This window comes from Narcine bancroftii, chromosome 3 (assembly GCF_036971445.1).
Source record: "Narcine bancroftii isolate sNarBan1 chromosome 3, sNarBan1.hap1, whole genome shotgun sequence".
NCBI classification, from domain to species: domain Eukaryota; kingdom Metazoa; phylum Chordata; class Chondrichthyes; order Torpediniformes; family Narcinidae; genus Narcine; species Narcine bancroftii.
The window spans coordinates 343,333,607-343,350,902 of NC_091471.1; the positions used below are offsets into that span (position 1 = coordinate 343,333,607).

The 17,296-nt window shown below is 42.3% G+C and overlaps 1 protein-coding gene across 5 annotated transcripts in view; it reads left to right on the top strand.

Annotated features, from left to right (window-relative positions):
• Window positions 1-8,385: 8,385 nt before the first annotated feature.
• The window catches only part of LOC138759313 (phosphoinositide-interacting protein-like), a 62,373-nt gene continuing 53,462 nt past the window's right edge, over window positions 8,386-17,296 (top strand). For 3 of the 5 annotated variants that reach the window (XM_069929526.1, XM_069929527.1, XM_069929524.1), the window contains exon 1: window positions 8,386-8,583. The gene's annotated coding sequence lies outside the window, so the exon portion shown is untranslated. The other 2 variants (XM_069929525.1, XR_011354713.1) reach the window with 2 other exon arrangements.

The following is a 17,296-nucleotide window of genomic DNA, read 5'->3' on the forward strand; positions in this document are numbered from 1 at the left end:
GGCGCATCTCAAGCCATCGTGCAGATCAGCCTCCCCTCCATTGCCTCTATCTTTACCACACTCTGCCTTGGTAAAGCAGCCAACACATTAAAGGCGCATCTCAAGCCATCGTGCAGATCAGCCTCCCCTCCATTGCCTCTATCTTTACCACTCTCTGCCTTGGTAAAGCAGCCAACACATTAAAGGCGCATCTCAAGCCATCGTGCAGATCAGCCTCCCCTCCATTGCCTCTATCTTTACCACACTCTGCCTTGGTAAAGCAGCCAACACATTAAAGGCGCATCTCAAGCCATCGTGCAGATCAGCCTCCCCTCCATTGCCTCTATCTTTACCACACTCTGCTTTGGTAAAGCAGCCAACACATTGAAGGCTCATCTCACCTCAGACACACTCTCACTACTCCTCCCTTCGGGCTGATGATGTATGAATTTGTAAACATAAACTCCAGATTCAAAGATAGTTTCTTCCCTTCTGTTATCAGACTCTTGAATGGACATCACATTAGTAGGAAATGATACTTTGAACTGTTTAAATGTACTTTTATTTTAAAACAATTCCCTGCACTATTGCCTTATGGAAGGCTAAATGCTCCACATTTGTATGAATGTACACTCTGTTATTTTTCTTGAACACCCTGCAAATATTGACTTTCTGGGTAGCATGAAAAATAATGTTTTTTGCTGTATCTCAGTACATGTGACAATTGACAATTCAATTGATTTTGCCTGTAGCCTGCAAAATGTCTCTTTGTAGAATGAGGAGTAATAAAGACAAAAGGAGTAACCACTATTGGTAATTGTTGTGGAATGGAATAAATTTTCTTATGATCTCACTTTCCAACTTTTTGCTTAAACATTTCTGAGTATTAGGATTTTGTGTACATAAATAAAAATTCAAAATGCCCTCAGAACAAATCAATTGAGCAACTGGAGATGAACATTCTCAAAGCTTTTCTGCCAGTAATGAAAAGGAAAAATGCAAAGTTGCAAGAAAATGACTGTGCTGAAGTGAGGAGCTGCAGAACAAACTTTCACCAAAAGGGTTCATGAGAGAGGTATGCATGTTAATGAAGGGGTGACCTGCGATGATGGTGGACTAAGGTCCAGTTAAGGGTGGCAATGCAGTGTAAAATTTGCGTTCATTTCAAAAAATATAATAAATTGTGAAATGTTATAAAATGTCTGGAATAAGAAACATTTATTCAGCTACATGCCTTTCACAGACCCCTACCGTGATCACTTCTCCACTGATTTACTTTTGGAAGAAAGATTTTTGCAGATCACCAAGGAACCAATCTCTTCTCAGAGTTTCACTTTTCAAACTGGGCTTGTCACCCTTTCCTTCCCCTGCCACCCCACCCTAACCCCACCACCACTATCACAGCTCCAAAATGATATCTACAAAAAGAGGGTCCTTTGCTCGCCTTTTAAAGGACAGAGCTCCAAATCCTGTGGCTGATTCCTGGTGATACTTAAATGTAGTCCAGTATTATGAGTTAAGCACAAAAAATCTGCCAACGCTATAATATGACGAGGATGCCCAGGAAAGTACGATTGTGTGTGCCTTTTGAATATATTAGATTTGAAATCTGTCTTACATTGAAATCTTCTCCGTGGATTGTCACCTTGTCATGGTGGAGAAGCTTGTTGGTCCTGAGATCCCAAGAGCGATGCCCTCTAGAGCTGTGCTCCTAGTAGGGCCATCCATGGCGGTAACCATAAAACAATTAGAGGACAGAAACAGGCCGTCATGGTCCTTCTTGTCCATGCTGAAACGCTTATACTCTCCTCGTCCTGCTGACCTGCATTCTGCCCATAACCCTCCATACCTTTGACATCCATAGACCTATCCAAATTTTTCTTAAAAGATATTATTGTACCTTTTGAGGTGTAACATATAGTCTATGTAGCCAACTGTATTGTATCATATGAAACTGAGTATTTATTGTATTACTCATGGTTCCTGCACATAGTTCCTCCCATGTTTCGTTCTTTATTCGTATACTTAAATCTTTTTCCTAACCTTGTTTGGGTTTACACATTGCTTCATCATTTTCCATTGTATGCAAAAAATTGGAACAATATTACACGCAATTTGGACATACATAAAAATGAAAACTTTTTGGGAGGATTTAAACTGAATATTAAATTGAATTACAAAAAATAAAATACCAAAAATTCCAGAAATCTTCCTGTTAAATAACAGAAAAGACAAAGAATTAGGCCTAAAATTAGGCCTCAAATAAGATCTACTATGATTGCTCTCGCAGGAGCAAAAAAGTGCATAATGATAACTTGGAAAATGAAGGCAACCTTAAAAATACAACAATGGTACATAGAAAGGACCAACTGTATTCCATTAGAAAAAATTACCTACAATCTAAAAGACAAACATACTTTATTTGAAAAGATAATATTGTGCCTGCCTCTACCAGAAATTCATTCCACATAGACACCGCTCTCTGAGTAAAGAACCTTCCCCTTGTGCTGCATCTAAACTTTTTCCCCCTAACTCTCAGGTCATGTCCTCTTGTTTGAATCTCCCTTGTCCTCAATGGAAAAAGTCTATCCCTATCTACTCGAGAGTGAGATCCCTGACAAAGGACAATCCAACCAAGACCTCAGCGGTGGAAGAGGTGGCTGAAGTCACTTCGAACTCAACGGCTGTGAAGGCGGACGAAGGCTGCAACAAATCCATCAGCTCCAGTCGTCGTGGTTTCCATGTCATTGGAACTAGTTGGTTGATTTATGAAGTATTGTGTGTTTCGTGGAGTGCAACATTAAGTCCATGTTAAACAAATCCACACATATTCATTCGGTGGACCACTTTCCAAGATTGGACTCATGAGCCACTTGAGAGCCTATGGAATGAGGACCATCATCCCAGACCTCAAGGAATAGCCGCAACAACATTGAAACTAGTGTTTTTAGTGAAAAACCATAATTGCTAAAAAAGCTCGAAATACAAGCAATACACAATTCTGTCTGTGAAACGAACATCAGTGAGTATTGTCGATAACTAAAAGGACTATTTTCATCTTCAAGTGTAATGAAAGTTTGAATATTGCAATTAATATTTATCTCATTGGACTTTGGAAAAAGCTTGTTTTTTTAAGGTGTTTTCTTATATTGAACTCTTCCGTTTGAGCAAGATTTTGTACCTTTCTTACAATGCAGAAACAATCATTCCATTCACAATTGCCCACAAGTTAGAACTGGAAAAATAGATGGAAACAAGGGAAACACAAAAAAAATCTGCAAACACTGCTGTAAATGCTGGAGGAACCCATCCAGTCTCACATCGTCCATAGGAGGTAAAGATATATAACAGACGTTTCGGGCCTGAGCCCTTCTTCAAGCTGTAAGTAAAGAGCAGGTAGTTGCCTGAATTAAATGGCTGGGGAGAAGGGAAGAGTGAGCAGGGAGAGGAGTACAGACCAACAGACAAAAGTTGTTCATTGGGTATGGATAGGAGGACAGGAGAGAGGAAAGGTGAGAATTGATTGGAGAAGGAGTACTTTTGGCTCTGTGAAAGCAGGGCTGGGGGAAGGAGAGACCAGTGCTAGAGAAAAGAAAGGAAAGATACGAATTCAACATCGTCAGGACCCTTAACTCTTGCGCATGCACCAACCGAACTTCAATACCGAACCCACTATGCATACGCCAACCGAAGGCTTGCACATGCGCAAAGGAACAAGATGGCCGCGCCCAACCTATGGAGCCCAGGACACCGGCTAACAAAGAAACTGTGCACATTTTGCCTCTTACGTGCCCCGTATCCCCGTCATCGTTTGTCAAATGCAACATGTAATTAAAAAGTTTGCTTTAAGATTTTGGTACTCCCTGCCAGGGCAAAATTCCGACCTACGTCCATTTCGAGATACGAACAAGCCTTCGGTCCCAATTACAGTTGTAGGTTGGGGAGTACCTGTACACACATTTTAAAACTTACTTTCATGATGAGTCAGGTCAATAAAATGTGCTCTCAAAGTTCCCAAAACCCTTAACAGCCTTGGCTCTACGCTTGCTACTCATCCTACACAGTGGCTAATAGTTAGCCCAGCTTTGTTTCTATCAAACTGGTAGCCAGAGACCTGGATTTAATCCTGACCTCATATGGCACTTGTATGTTCTCCCTGTGACTGTAGGGGTTTTCTCCAAGGCCTTCATTTACTCCCCTATCCCAAAGACACAGGGGTTAGCAAGTTCATTGGCCTTTATAAATGGCCGGTAGTGTGTAAGTGAGTGATAGAATCTGAGGGGAGTCGATGAGAATGCAGAAAGAATTAAAAAAGGAAATTAATGTTGGATTCGTGTAAATGGTCAGTGGACTCAGTGAATTAGAGGGCCTGTTGCAAACCCGTTTTCACATTTCAACCGCAAGGTTGTGGACAAAGTTAAGTGCATTTTTACTTCCCTCCCCTGGAAGCTTGAGCATTACGTCCTGTTGGATGCAACCCATTTTGACCCTCATTATAACAGGTCAGGGTAGGAGTGGAAGAGAAAATCAAAATGACAGGCAAGGATGGTTGCTTTCGACTGATGTCAGAGTTATTATCATCCTTGCTCCATGCACGAAGCTCAGATCTCTTAGTATTTCCCAAAGGGATACACGTTCCTGGAGAACTATTCCTTCACCTAACTAATGTATTAACCAGTGAGGAGCTAGGTTTCACCAGCTGTTTAACACTGATACCTATTTTTAGAGTAATGCATTCACTGAGTGACACTGTTGAGCCATTCTCTGTAAGCAGAAGCACTTCCTTGTACAAATAGAAAGATTTGAGTGGAGTATTGTCTTTATCTGCTGATGCCATATCTAATACTAGAAAAAAGTCAAAAAGATTAGGCAGAAACTCAAAGCAATCTATACGGTTAATTCGAAAAAAGAATTTGTGTTGAAAATTATTATTAATAATAGTTGTCATTGATGTGCTCAGTCTGATTTTCACTTTTCTCACAATTAGTTGATTTGATTTTGAAATAAGTGTAATACACGGAACTTATTTTGCTGTGATTTAATGGTACTGGAGGTCAAAACTGAGAAATACTAATGCAAATCATTTTATGAAAGGAATTAATTGAAGTTAAATTCTTTAGTTAAATCTCAGAAATAGAAACAGCAAATAAGATGGAAAATGTTGCTACAAAAGTATTTTAAGGACAGCTGTCACATGTTTGCAGTTAGATTCACTGGGGATTTAATATGCAATTAGACTTTCCAAGCCCAAATCGAGAATAAGGGAAATATTCAACAGGTCAGGCATCTGTGGGATAATGTTTCGGATCAATCACATTTCATAAGACCAATGAATAGTTAGAAATTGGATACGTTTTAAGCAGTTGAGAAGGGAAAGGGGCCTTGGCTGGACTTAGAGAGGCCCTGTTAGGCATCAGTACCACAAATGTGTTATGTAATGAAGATACTTACAGAGTAATGTGATTGGATTAATATTAAAAAGGAGAAACGATCATTGTTTCGGTCCAGAGATGCATGACCTGGAAGTATGATTTTCACCTCACTGCCTTCTGCTGAAAAAAATCTTTTAAAACTCCTGAATATGTTAATAAACCTCAATGTTTGACAGTGGTTTGATTTCACACGATCAATAGAAAGAGGTCATTGATTTTTTTTATTATTACAAAATCTATATTTGAATAGGATTTTGAGAGAGGTTAAAGATTTAGTACGAACATAGAGGTAACATTCCCACCTTTACGTCAGGAACATATGGATGCAAGTTCCTCTCTAAAGGCACGAACACAAAGACATTACTGTATTAGGGAGTATTCCTTCTTTCAGATGTTAAGGTGAAGATCCACGGAGTAGCACAAATAATTTTGTTTTGTTTGGAAAAGAGAAAGGGACAATATTAGTCACTCAAACACTACCACTACAACAAGATGATTAAGTTCAACTTCAAGTTTATTTACAAGTACAACCTGTGAAAAAGCATTCTTCAGTCCTCGGTGCTACACACTGTGAACACACATACAGTCATAACATACAATCAGACAAATGAACAGTACTTATATGGAAATATTTCAATAAATATTATTGTTAAATAAGTAGTTGAATCATGGAGAGTTTGTACAAACTGCTCATCAGTTGTTCAACAGTCTCACTGCCCGTGGGAAGAAGCTGCTCCTTGGCCTGGTGGTTCTGGCTCTGATACTCCTGTATCTCTTTCCTGAAGGGAGTAGCTGAAACAGGTCCTCACTGATTTTGTGAGCCCTCTTTAGGCAATGATCCCGGTAAATCACATTCATGGGGGGAAAGGTAGACCTCTCTGCCACTCTTCTGGTCCCGTAGATTGACTTCCGATCCACGGTAATTTGGAGATTAGCCCCCGATCGACAGCAACCATACCTCACTGTGAGGCACTTCCTTTTGGTTTGCAATTTTTCTCTTTTCTATTTGCAGGTTTTTTTTCCACTCCCTGTAAGTATGATGATAATAAATCTGAACTTTGAGTTCAGTTTACTCCGCTAATAAGTAGAATTTCTGCCTGGACTGCAGAAAAAAAAAGAACGTCAGGGTTGTATATGGCATCATGTATGTACTCAGGTAATTAATTTGAACTTGAACTAAAGGCTCGTCCACCAAAGTTGGAGAAACTAAATTTGTAGACCCAAAAAGCCCAGAATTTAGGTTGAAGTTAACCAGGTGAATGGAAGAACAAGGCGATGGATTCTCTTGAGATTTTTAATATCACTTGATTACGAGCTGATGTCGGTCAGTCAGCACAATCTGAGGGAAGAAAGAGAAGGTGTAGTTGGTATACGGGAAACAGAAATTTATCATGTTCAAATTTAAAGAGAATGGAAAGAGGGAGTTCATCATATTCTGGAATTGTTAGCCCAAAGTTTTAAAAGATAATGCCAGCCTATGAATTACATAGCAGACAAACTGATGTAAGGATGGAGTAAGTCAGAATTACTTAAGTGAAAGGAGACAGTCTCAATGATACCACAAATATGTGTTCTGAAGCTTATCATATTAAATATTTCAATGGTAAAAGATCCAAACCTGAAAAGTTGATTGATCATTCTATGCATGAATTCTGCCTAGTCATTGAATTGCTCCAGCAGTTCATTGTTTTCTCAAGATTCCAGCATCTGCAATGTTTCATTTTTCAAGATCAGGAAGGTTCCAGTTCAATGTCAAATGGCTGCTGGTGAGAGGATGGTCTGTTTTTCTAAAGAAAATAGTTATTGTCAAGAGTGAAGAAAATGGCTTTGATCAGAAAATAGGGTCAGGCATCAGACAATTTGAAGACTCCACAAAAGTGGTGGTAAATTAGCATTAAATGTCATTTGTGTAAGCTAATCATTCATTAAAATTTTAAATTTAAACATGCAGCATCTTAACAGGCCATTTCGGCCCACGTGTCTGTGCCACTCAAGTCAACCTCATCTCCTGGATTGGCCATTGAAAGTGCTTCTGATAATCCTGTTCCACATGAGGAGACTCTGCACAGTAAAAGAGTCCTTCCCACCAGAACCTGGGATGACAGAAGAAGAAGAGATTCGGGGAATGGACTGTGTTTTGGTGGGCTGAGGAAAAAGGTTCACGGAACTCCATAGGGAATCAGAAACAGGCCTCCATAGATAACCAGTAATTAACCGCAAGTGTGAGCAAGGTTTGAGACCAGAATATTAATGGAAAACTAGAAATTATTGCCTTTCTCTGACAGTGGAACTTAATTGGCTGCCCTCCAGTCCTCACAGAACTCACCTGTGCTAGAGAGGATCCAAAGGTCCCCAGCAATCTCTTCTTTTCTCTCTCTCAAAAATCTGGAATTGTTCCCATTGGACCCTGGGGATTTATCCACCTTCGTGTTCTTCAATAGACTGAATGCATTCTCCTTCTTCATGTCAATATGCCCTAAAATATTAGCAGACCCCACACTGTTCTCACCATCCTCCATGTCCTTCTCCTTGCTGAATATTAATACAAAGTACTTATATAGAACCTCACCCACATCACCTGCTCTAGAAACTAGCAACTGATCCCCCAGCAACAGCTTGAGTAGTGTGGCAATGTTTATTAGCAGTAAAATGTTTAAATAACAGTCAAGCCCAAAAACAGAAATATGTGTAAGATTTATGAATCTGGAAAGAGACGTGTAAGATTTAGGAGTCAAGCATGTGTAAAATTTAGGAATTTGGAAGCAGAAAGGTACTCAAACAGAGAATCGAGGGATAAAAGCAGCCATTAAATGTACTTGGTGAGCAGGATGTTATTCATATAGGTATCAGAAATAAGAGCGTAGGTAGGAAGAGGGTAGGGCCACTCAAGGACAAAGGAAGGAATTTATGCCTGGAGCAGGTGATGTGGGTGAGGTTCTATATAAGTACTTTGTATTAATATTCAGCAAGGAGAAGGACATGGAGGATGGTGAGAACAGTGTGGGGTCTGCTAATATTTTAGGGCATATTGACATGAAGAAGGAGAATGCATTCAGTCTATTGAAGAACACGAAGGTGGATAAATCCCCAGGGTCCAATGGGAACAATTCCAGATTTTTGAGAGAGAGAAAAGAAGAGATTGCTGGGGACCTTTGGATCCTCTCTAGCACAGGTGAGTTCTGTGAGGACTGGAGGGCAGCCAATTAAGTTCCACTGTCAGAGAAAGGCAATAAGGATAATCTAGCAAATTGTAGGACAGTGAACTTCTATCACGGTGTGAAAGAATAAGTTTAACGATTATGCTTGACAAAGGGTTAATGGGTTCAGTGCCAAAATACGGTCGCTGCTTGCAAGATGGTGGGAACCTAATGGCCTTCTGTGCCATAGTGAGATAGTAGCTATCTGCACAAGAATGTCAATACCTTGACTAAAAGACATTTCCCAGACAATTTCTAGACATCACATGGTAACATATTATTGGAAACAAAAAATTGCCAGGTGTGTAACTTGTGTGAAACTTTTAAGGGTCTCATGCCCAGAAGGTGTATAAAAGTACAATGAACACTCTCATGCTTTGAGTTGGGGCTCTTTCCCTTATCATCCTGTTATGAACCCAGAGGACTCCAAAACCCAGTAGCAATAGATGTTCACCAAGACAAATGGTTACTTAAACAAAAGTTGCGTTTAATTATCTTTAAACATGAAAACAAAATCACACTTTAACATCACTATTGACTTCACTAACCTAATTTAACCTCCTTCTAATCCTAACACCACATGTGTGTAATGTGTGTGTAAGTTCAGAAAAGTTATTTGATTCACGGTCCAATCTCACTTCTCATTCCTCCAAGTTCACTGGTTGCAGGCAATTCTTATGGAGTGCAAAGAATTTAACATTTATAAAGTTCACCAGGCTTTGGTGCTTGAAAGGTAAATGGTTACCGCTCAGGAAGGTTCTTGTCAGTTTTCAGAGAGAGAGAGATTCATTGTATACTGACACCCACAACTGATTCCTTTTTTAATCAGCCACTTCAGTGTCTTGCTGACGAAACTTGCCCCATCAGGGTTTTCCAAATGATGACCTCTTTCTTTCAGGTCACCACAGAGTGCCTTTTCTGTTTTTCTTATTTCAAGTGAAACATTAGACAGCCAGTCCTCTTCTTGTGCATGAACCACAATGGTTTTGACCAGGTTGAACCAAGCATTCACAACCTGTCTTCCAAATGGGGTTTTCCACAAACTTTCCAGCTTGTCCTGTTCCAGTCCCAGTTGTTGATGCTGATTGTAAAACTGCAGAACTGATCTCTGTGTGTTTCTCTCTCTCTCTCTCTTTCTCTCAGAGAAAAACCTGTTTGATTCTCTCTGCTTGCAAAACCACATGACCCTCCTAGAACAGCAAGTTCCACTGCAGACAATCTGCAGCCCCGACAAGTTCTTTCATCTGTTGCCTTTTTGTATACAATGATCCATTAGTGAAGTCTCTTGGGCTCTCTCCAAAGCTTCTGAAAAGGCTCTGGTGCCAACATGTCTGACATGAGCAGAGCTCCAGTACTTTAAATAAGATATACTTTAAAGTGTTTGTATGTGATCTGCACTAACAAACCTGCCCCAGTTTAACTCCCAAAAACATATCTATGTACTGTCACAATCCCCTTACTCGCGCTTGAGTTACCAAGGTGAAATACAGAAACCGTTGCATGCTTGATTGGTTCTGCTGTTTGTTTTATTATAGTGCTGGCTGACTTCACAACTGTAAGGAAGTTATTGGAGAGGATGCTAAGCAATAGGATTTACTTGCAATGGAGAAAGCATGAGCTTCATGGCAGGGAATGTCATGCTTTATGAACATATTAAGGTTTTTGAGGAGGTAATGAAGATAAATAGCTCAAGAAGGTGCAGTGGATATTGTCAACATGGACTTTAGTAAGGTATTTCGCAAGGTCTTTCATGGTCACCTGATCCATGAGATCGCTTGTGAATTGGAAAATTGGATTAAAAATGGGCATGGCCATAGAATGCACAGAGTCGTGGTGGAGCGCTGTTTCTCTGACTGGAGGTCTACAACCAGTGGAATTGCACAGGGATCAGTGCTGGGATCTCTGTTGTTTGTCTGCAAATATATACATATGACAGAGTAAATTTAAATAATTAGCAAGTTTGCCGATGACCCTAAAATTGACAAGAGTTGTGGATAGTGGAGAAGGTTTTCAAAGGGTACAGGAGGATATAGGTCAATTGAAGATATGAACGGAGAAATTATAGATGGAGCTTAATCCAGACAAGTATGAGGTACTGCACTTTGGCAGGTCAAATGTAAGGGGACAAGGATGGAAACTGTTGTGAAATATTCATCTGGATAGTCGTGGAACTTTGATACAGTAGATGGTAGGACCCTTGTCCACCCATGTACAGAGGGACCTTAGGATGATAGTCCATAGTTCCCTGAAAATGGCAATGCATGTAGAGTGGGTGGTAATGAAGGCTTAAGGAATGCTTGCCTTCATCAGTTGAGGCTTTGAGTTTAAAAGTTGGGAAGTTGTGCATAAAACTTCAGCTCCGGCACATTTCAAATTCAAGTTTATTATCATCTTACTGGTACATCCACATCCCGATGAAATGGTGTTTGTATGTGCATTCTGGTAGCTACTCGATAGCTTTGGAGGGAACACAGAAGTGGTTCACCAGGAAATTAGGTAAACCACAACAATGTGAAAATAAAGAGCATTCTGGATCCAACATATCTTGCTTCAGATGAAATAGTGAATACATAATGTGAGTAGAACGAGTTAATAATTTACAGAACATCCTGCTCCTATATTTTCTGACTGGTAGTAAATCATAAAGGATTTGCTCCTGGAATGAACTGTTCTATAATGAGTATCTTTTAAAGCTTACAGATTTACTCACTAATTATTCCATAACTTTTGAACTGCAGAGCTTCATTAATTCGGATCCTATTTTACCTCATTTTCTGATGAAGGAAGAATAGGCCAGTTAATATGCACTCAAAGACCTGTCTATTGACATAATTAACAGCATAAAAGTATGTGCTATCTCTTTTTCTTCCCCTGTTCCTACTGACCAAAGCCCACAAGCCTAATGAATACATTGTCAAGCTTGAAAATAAGCATCGTGGGCCAAAGGGCTGAAATGTTCTACGTTCTACAAACTGGAGATGCTGGAACCTAGAGTAAATAATGAGATGCTGGGTAACTCATTGGGTCAGACAGCACCAATGGGCCAATTTCCATCCTACCCTTAAATTTACTTGGACTGTCTCTGATACCTCTCTACTTTTCCTCAACCTCTCCAACTCTGTCTTAAGAGACAAACTATCCATGAACATCTATAACAAACAGGCTGACTCCCACAGCTACCTGGATTATACCTTTTCCCTTCCTGTCTCTTGTGGTGCAATCACTTTCTCCCAATTTCACGGGATTTGAACCCAGGTCCCGAACACTGGAGCGGTAACAGCATTACACTAAAGCTAAACGTGCCGCTCATATTGCCAAGTTTCTAGTACTTTGTTTACCTACTCATGTTCTTACATTTATCTCTAACTTCTCCACCCCTTTCTACTGTTCTCTCCTTCTACCTTTCTCCCATCTTTCCCACCTTCTGCCCAATATCCAGCACCCTCCCCCCTTGCCCAGCTTCTTTCTTCCCATTTAAATTGGTTTTGAGATCAGCTCTTCTTACATGTATCTTCATAGAGGATCCAGACTGATATATTGGCCGACATTTCGGCCTTTGCAGACTGCCTGGTCTGCTGAGCATCTCACTGTATGATTGAATGGCCAGCGGTTCTCAACCTTTTTTTGGTCTAAGGCCCAACCGGCTTCCAGCCTAACATGCCATGGCCCACTAGTGGCAATGACTGAGCAATATTTTCAAATCAAAGGCAGTTCTGGAAGAAACTTATCTTTATCTAATTTAAAGTATTTTATTTAGCATTTTTAAATAACATACACTGAACATTAAAACTCCTAATCAAAATCAAAGATCAAGCCACTTTAATGAGTCCTCTTTTCCTGAAGTTTCTTCACCAGTTTCCACATCCTTGGTTCTGTTGCAGATACACCTGAGATCTGCCTCCACTTCAATGAAGTTTTCTGCTGTTGTCTTCAACTTCAGCAATGGTGAAAACCCTGATTCACCAAGATAAATTGTTGTGAAGGGCCAGATCTTCTGAAGCCACTCTTTCACAATGTTGTATGTGCATTCTGCATTCCGTCATTTTTGACTAAAGCGCAGAGATAGAAGGTCTCAAACACATCCCCGCATCCAGAATCATGTGCCAGTCCTTGTCGGCTGATTTCCAGGAAGTAGAGAAGGAATTCTTCTCAGAGGCAAGGGAGAACCGAGACTTGACCCTCAGACCCACCCTGACCTCAGTGGATTGGGTAGACTCCGTGGTCCACATCGTGCAACGTTGTGGCCCACCAGTTGGTCATGGCCCAACTGGAAACACAGATCTAACCTTACAATGGAAAGTACAGTCTGGTACATTCATTGGCCGCAACAAGAATCATTACACATAAATTTGGTTTAATGCCAATTGGTAGTTTGTTCCACGACTATCCAGATGAATATTTCAACTCGCCATCCAAGTTAACTACCTGGCATTGTGCTTTGGTGGTCATAATATAGAAATCCTTGAATGCGATGCATTTGTGTCCATTCCTCAATGATCATTTTGTGTTTAGGTGGAAAAACAAAAGTCAATTCCCTGCTTTTATAAATGGATAGAAGCTATTCATCCTCATTTTCCTTGGAAACTAGGCACATTTATTAGAATAAGGAAGGTAATTCCATCTCCTTGGGTTAGGCACATATCAGCTATTAATGATTAATGGACAATCTATTCCTCCACACAACCAACACTCACTGCTCCCTTCACTCCTGAAAAAAAGAGAACTGTACTGCTTCTAAGTACAGCAAGCTACTTTCCCATTCTAGTTGTACCAGTACTTTGAAACCCCAATTCAATTACCCCTATCTCCCTTTACCTGGTTCCGGCATTTTCAAGATGAAATATATTCTGAGTCCATTTTGAAAGTTTCTATTGAATCTACTTTCCCCATCTGTTCCAGAAATGCATTAGAGGTCAGAACAATTGTCTGCTTAAAAATCTTCCTCCTCTCCTTTGCACTTATGAAGTTATTTTTTAACAATAGAGCACAGAAAGAGGCCCTTCCAGCCTACAATACCCAATTTGATCAATTTTGCTCTATTAACCTAGCAACCCCTTATGTTTTGAAGGGTGGGAGAAAACCAGAGCATCCGGGGAAAAGCCATAAAGGGGAGAATGTGCAACCTCCTGACAGACAGTGCCAGATTCCAAGCCAGGTGTCTGGAGCTGTGATAGTGATGTCCTAACCGCTGCACTAACTGAACTGTTGCACATCAAAAGATTCCAAAAATCTGATTACCTTCCAGTGTGTATCAGAGCCAAATCGATTCAGGATCATCTGGTAAACTGGTCACCTTCACTGAGGCACACATTGTGAGAAATGACACTTCACTTCATGAAATCTCAACCTATAAGCAATTGGGGAAATGAGCAAACTCCAGAAAGTGCTTCCAATCGTCAGACTGGTCATCAACAATTTCAGGGCACCAGCTCTTCTTTCTTTAATCAGATTGGCCAATTCTGATACAAGGTCAAGTAACATAACGTTGCCTTTGCTCTCTTCTTAGCTGATCCAACTCTGTGCTGAATCCTTACTGCCGTACCTCGTATGGATTGACAGGATGGGCATCTTACAAAATGAACCTTCTCATTGTACCTCAGGGCACACAATAAACTTGAGCTTGTAATCTCAGTGCAGTTCCCCCCCCCCACCCCTCCTCCAGTGCTCTCTCCTCACTCTGTTGGCATGAACATAAATGGTATTAAGTTAATTTGGGGTGTACAAATTAAAAGCAGGACTTCTCAAACCTATTCCAATATTTAACAAGGTCATGGCTGATCTGTCTGCAACTGCATTCCTCCACCGTCTTTATCTGCAGCTTAAATTTTGGTTAGTTTCTAACTTTTTTCCTAGTTTCTCTTCAACGATAAAAATCAAAATCTGTGTATGTGGCATATAGTTGTGATGACCTCTCTCCATAAATGCTGATTGGCTTTCTGAGTATTTCTAGTGTATATATCTATATATATTTTAAATTTATTTTAGATATCCATCATCTGTAGTTTTTTTTTCAAATGGAATAGTAGCTTTGATAAACACTTTGATTGAAGGGATAGAAAGTTTGGAAAGTGTCTATTAGCAATGAACATGGAAGAATCTTTTCAACATGCATCACTTTCTTTTTCGCAGTGTATTTTCAAAACTTGATACTGCTGCAGATTATACTGGGAGTAAACACTCAACCATTTATCCTCAAATGAAATTGTGCGTCCACTGAAGGTAGGGGGTTTGGATCTGACTCCTCGCCTGGTGGTGATGTAATTCGGTTCCCGCCCTGGTAAAGAGATCTGCCAGTCGCTCCTCACGTTAGGAAGTCTCCCCCGTGTCGCTGCTCAACGGCGAGCCCCGAACGTTCACCCGCCACCGTCTTTGGGGCGTTCACACAGAGGTCCTCGGGATCTGCCCAACCCCGAACGGAGTAGCAGAGGAGGGAAGGCAAGTACCTCTCGCTGACACTTGGTGGGTGGTCGGGGGTGGGGGGGGGAATGGGAGGGCGGCAGGGACCCGCAGTCAGGAGTGCACAGAGCAGGTGGAGTTCCCAGGCAGCGGCGAATGTTCAGCCACAGCTGCCCGCAGGAATCATTCTCCGTGGCTACACTTGGAGCTGAAACGTGCTTGAAACCACAAGGCGCCCGCGATCGTTTAACTTCCCTCCACGTTCATTTATGCCAGCTCGGGGAAACTGGGAGCGAGCTGGCTGATGTGCCCACGGCCAGGGAGGGGGATTGATTCCTTCTCAGCTCCCCGGGCTCTGGAAGAGGCTGGGGCTTCGGGAGGAGGGGGCAATCTGAACGCATCGCAAATGCGCTTGAGGAACGGCATTGGCCAGTCAAAGAGCTGAGGGGGGCATCCAAAGGGGCGGGGGAGGGCACCCAAAGGGGCGGGGAGGGCACCCAAAGGGGCGGGGGCACCCAAAGGGGCGGGGGCACCCAAAGGGGCGGGGGGCACCCAAAGGGGCGGGGGGCACCCAAAGGGGCGGGGGCACCCAAAGGGGCGGGGGCACCCAAAGGGGCGGGGGCACCCAAAGGGGCGGGGGCACCCAAAGGGGCGGGGGCACCCAAAGGGGCGGGGGGCACCCAAAGGGGCGGGGGGCACCCAAAGGGGCGGGGAGGGCACCCAAAGGGGCGGGGGGAGGGCACCCAAAGGGGCAGGGGGACTTTTCCAAGCTTGTGTTAGATTTTGGGGAGGGGTGCTGGGGATGGGGAACCCGATTTCCTGAGTGTCTTCCTTGGAGTTTGAACACATGTGGAGTGGCTGGGACAGCTCGTTGTAAATGTTGAAAAGCTGGCAAACGGGAAGCCGCACCCAACTCCAACAAGAGAGAATGGAACCATCCCAGGAGAAAGATTGGAAAAATCAAATGGCACTTTGGCGAGGCCAATCAGTACGTGACGTTTCGCGCCGAGTCCATGTGCAACTGTAACAATTGCGCCAACCGCGTGGACCCCTCCCCACACCCTGATGAGAAAGACTGTCCCGTGTCTCCGGACACGATGGGGTCGGGGCTGTCACCAAGCTGTCCGAAAAAGAGGATCGCCACCCGAAAAGGCTCCGGGCTTTTCAGTCCTTTTAAATACGCACCGTTTCCCCTTTATTCCGTGTATTTTATACATCATATTTAAAAAGGTTCCCTCTCACATAATCCTGATGCCATCGGTGCTCTGTGATTCTCGCTGAAGGTGGAGAATCACTGCTCTCCACCCAAATAGTTTGCTTGAGAAAAATGGACACTGGCCCGTTTCCTTTGGAGTGCTGAAACGGGCACATGACGAGTCAATGAAGTACGATTAAAACGGGGGTTGTCAGACTTTTCCTTTCCACCCCCTGAAGCAATCCCTCACTGATCACAGAGCACCGATGGCATAGGGAATACTTAAGGTGGGATGTGAGGGGGGGGGGGAGAAGAAAGTGGGTGAGCACCGCTGCTCGAAAAGGAGGAGAGGTGGGAAAAAAATAGAGGGAGGGGGTGCAAAATTGAAGGGGTGGGCAGTACCTGGGGCAAATCAGGAAGCTCAAGGAATGCATGTTGGAGATAAGAGGAAGTTTCAGATATTGACTTGGTGTGGTTTTTGATATTGGGATTCTAATTTTATATTTGCCATATTCTGGGAGCCAGTGTGGGCTCAGGAGTATGGAGTGCTGAGCAAATGGGGTTTGATGAAACAGAAAGAAGAGGAGCCAAGGAACTGTTTGGAGTTGGGCCCTGAAATGCTGACTACTCTATTTCACCCCAACCCCCACTGTTGCAGCTCCACCCAATTAGTGGCTCCAGCAGAGTTCTTGTTCCGAATCAGGATTTATTGTTATGAAATTCAGTGCTTTATGGCAACATCAGAGTGTAAACATTCACATTATAAACATCTTATGTCATTATTATTTTATTTTCTTATCTCATAACAATGGTAATAGTGGACGAAAAGTTAGGTCCTCGGGATCTGCAGAACCACAACTCTGAAAGGAGAGAAGTAGCAGAGCTGGGAAGGAGTGGAGGCAAGTCTTTGGTTCATTGATTATTCAGGAATCTGATGGCAGCGGGGAAGAAGCTGTCCTTGTGCCGCTGAGTGCTCATCTTTAGGCTCCTGTACCAATGGTAGCAGAGTGAAGAAGGCATGGTGATGAGGGTATTTGAGGGTAGAGGGTGCTTTTTTATGTAGATGTGATATGGTGCCTGTGATGTCGCAGGCAGAG